This window comes from Elephas maximus, chromosome 24 (genome assembly GCF_024166365.1).
Source record: "Elephas maximus indicus isolate mEleMax1 chromosome 24, mEleMax1 primary haplotype, whole genome shotgun sequence".
Classification (NCBI taxonomy): domain Eukaryota; kingdom Metazoa; phylum Chordata; class Mammalia; order Proboscidea; family Elephantidae; genus Elephas; species Elephas maximus.
Window position 1 is genome coordinate 51,049,294 of NC_064842.1, and position 3,295 is coordinate 51,052,588.

General features: G+C 41.9%; 1 non-coding gene across 1 annotated transcript; it reads right to left on the reverse strand.

Annotated features, from left to right (window-relative positions):
* Positions 1–2,793: 2,793 nt before the first annotated feature.
* On the reverse strand, positions 2,794–2,901 carry LOC126067100 (U6 spliceosomal RNA). The gene has a single exon (XR_007515332.1). It is a non-coding gene; the product is annotated as a U6 spliceosomal RNA (small nuclear RNA).
* Between the last annotated feature and the right edge of the window lie 394 nt (positions 2,902–3,295).

Sequence of the window (3,295 nt, forward strand, 5' to 3'; positions counted from 1 at the left end):
AGCAGTTGAAGTTGAAGAAAATTACAAATCCGTAAGAGTCAAAGTACAACCTTGAGTATATTCCACCTGAATTTAGGGATAATCTCAAGAATAGATTTGATGCATTGAACACCAATGACCGAAGGCCAGGTGAGTTGTCAAATGACATCAAGGACATTATACATGAAGAAAGCAAGAGGTCATTAAAAAGACAGGAAAGAAAGTGACTGTGAAAATGGGCTTAAGCATAACAATGATTGTGGGAATGGCGTAGGACGGGGCAGTGTTTCGTTCTGTCGTACATAGGGTTACTATGAGTCACAACTGACCTGACAACACCTAACAACATATACATATTTGCATATGTGCTTTACTGGTTTTGCTCCCCTAAAGAACCCAGACTATGACACTGTTGAACAATTTTAAGTTTTAAAGTGTCATGATGGGATTTTGTTTCTAAACTGGTGGAAGTGTCCTGCTGTTATGAAGAGTTAGAGAACTGCGAGGCAGGGCTTCAAACTGGTTCATTCAGGTTAGAACCCTATTAAGAATTTGCATTTTTAACAAGTTCCCTGCTGAGAATTTGCATTCCTAACAAGTTCCCAGGAAGTTATACATAAGCGTCACCTGGGAATCTTGTTAAACTGTTGATTCTGACTCAGTATATCTGGGGTGGAAATGCAAATTCTCAGCATGAAACTTATTTCTCAGCAGGGGCTTAAGCCACGATGAACCATTTGGGAGCCTTGCTGCCAAACTTCAGCACTCTGTGTATGCCGTAGATGGGTGCCCCGCATTGATGCGCTCGGACAGTCCTGATTTATATCTGTTGTCCTGGTAAAATTGTTAATCGGCCTCTCTTTCATTCTCAAAAGTATTCCAGTTTGGTTGATAAGTGAATAAGTGACATCTCACCCTAGTCATGGACAGTGTGGATGGCACTTACAGTCCTGGTGAAGCCCATGGTGGGAGAAGACACAGAGAAAGCAAATCCCCAGGAAGGAGTGAGTTTCACAAAGAAAACCTGCTTAGCAGTTGCTGCTGTTGGTCTTCTTCCCCTTGGCATCTGGCAAAAACTTCAGGATTTTTACATGTTAAAGGCAAAAGCTCATAAGGAAGGTCAGTATTGGAATTCACCAGCCGCTTAAGATGGTTGGTATTCAGGGAAATAATTTCTGGGTTGCTGTCTCAGCTCTGATGGGAGCTTAAATATTGCCAGTGCTATTTTGACAGCGGTACTCAACAGAGCTGCTCACAGGTCAACCTATGTAAAAGCTCCAGGGTAAGAGGAAAAAAAAAAAGTCCATTTTCCTTTATCTACCACATACCATACTTTTGGGATTCTGAAATGTCTTACTGGGCACTTTATGCAATTAAAAAAAATTTTTAAATAATATCTTGTTGAGTTTTTAATGGAAGCTTACACAGCAAGTTAGGTACCCATGTGATAATTTCCACACAAAGTTTTTCAGTGACGTTAGTTACTTTCACCACAATATGTCAACACTCTTTTTTAATTGTGTTCTGTTTGTTTTCTTTCCAGTAGTCTAGTTTCCCTGGCCCTTTATCATCTCATGTTTGCTTTTGAGTAATTGTCATTTTGGACTCATACTGACAGTTTTTATTAGGGGTATCTTAGGGGTGTGGAGCCCTAGTGGTGCTGTGGATAGACAAGAGCTCAGCTGCTAACCAAAAGTTTGACAGTTAAAATCCACCAGCCTCTCCTTGGAAACCCTATGGGGCGGTTCTGCTCTGTCTTATGGGGTTTCTATGAGTCAAAATTGACTCGACAGCAACGGGTTAGGTTTTGTTTGTTTGTTTGTTTACCTTATGGGTAATATCCTTGATTTTGTGTGCCACTCTGTTATTTTGCTAACGGGTGATCTCAGGAGATAGGCTCAGTTGTAGGTTTAAAGACTGTCTCGGGATGATAGTCTCAGGAAGTCCTCTGTTCTCCACTTGTCCAGTTTGTCTGGCATCTTCACCTTCTTCTTTTTTTTTTTTAACTGAATTTTAGATGAGGGTTTACAGAGCAAATTAGTTTCTCATTAAATAATTAATACACACATTGTTTTGTGGCATTGGTTGCCACCGCCACGACATGTCAATACTTTCCCCTTCTCCAGCCTGGGTTCCCCATTACCAGCTTTCCTGTCCCTCCCTGCCTTCTGGTCTTTGCCCCTGGGCTAGTGTGCCCATTTAGTCTCATTTTGTTTTAAGGGATTGTCTAATCTTTGGCTGAAGGATGAACTGCAGGAATTAAAAGGGAGTCCTGGAGCCATACTCTAAGGGTTTCTCCTGTTTCTGATAGACCAGTAAGTCTGGTCTTTTTTAGGGGGGTGGGAAGGAGGTTAGCATTTTGTTCTACATTCTTCTCCAGCTCTATCTGGGACCCTCTATTGTGATCCCTTCAGAGCAGTCAGTGGTGGTAGCTGGGAATCATCTAGTTGTGCTGGACTCGGCCTGTTGGAGTCTGTGGTACTTGTGGTCCATTAGTCCTTTGGACTAATCTTTCCCTTTTGTTTTTAGTTTTCGTCATTCTCTCTTGCTCCAGATGGGGTGAGACCAGTAGAGTATCTTAGATGGCCACTCATGAGACTTTAAGACCCAGACATTAGAACATTTTCTTTATAAACTATATTATGCCAATTGAACTAGATGTTCCCCAAGACCATGGTCCCCAGCCCGCAGCCCAGTAATTTGGTCTCTCAGGGTGTTTGGATGTGTCTATGGAGCTTCCATGACCTCGTCTTGGTCAAGTTGTACTGGCTTCCCCAGTATTGTGTACTGCCTTACTCTTTACCATAGTTGCCAAAAAAAATGGAATACTTCAGGAATTTGTGTATCATCCTTGCTCAGGGGCCATGTTAATTTTCTCTGTATTGTTCCAATTCTAGTTATATGAGCTGCTGAAGTGACAGCATCTTTTTTTCTTAAGAAAAATTTAAGTTCTTCTCCACATTTTTCTCCCACTCTAACTGGAACCATCTATCACGGCCTCGGCCCGAATGGTCTGTGGTGGTAGCTAAGCACCACCTAGTTCTTCTGGTTTTAGTGTAGATGAGGTTGTGACTCATGTAGACTTGTTTCTTCTCTGAAGTTCTGATTACCTTCTTACTACTTTTTTCTTGGCAAGTAGAGACCCACAGTTGTGTCTTAGATGGCTACTTGTAAGCTTTTAAGACCCCAGATACTACTCACTTCACTACGACGCAGATCTTGGCTTCTGTGAACTGTGTTATGCTAACTGACTAAGGTTGTCTCATGAGACCATGGTCCTGAGCCTTCAAACCCCACAAACCAATGTTGGAGGGTA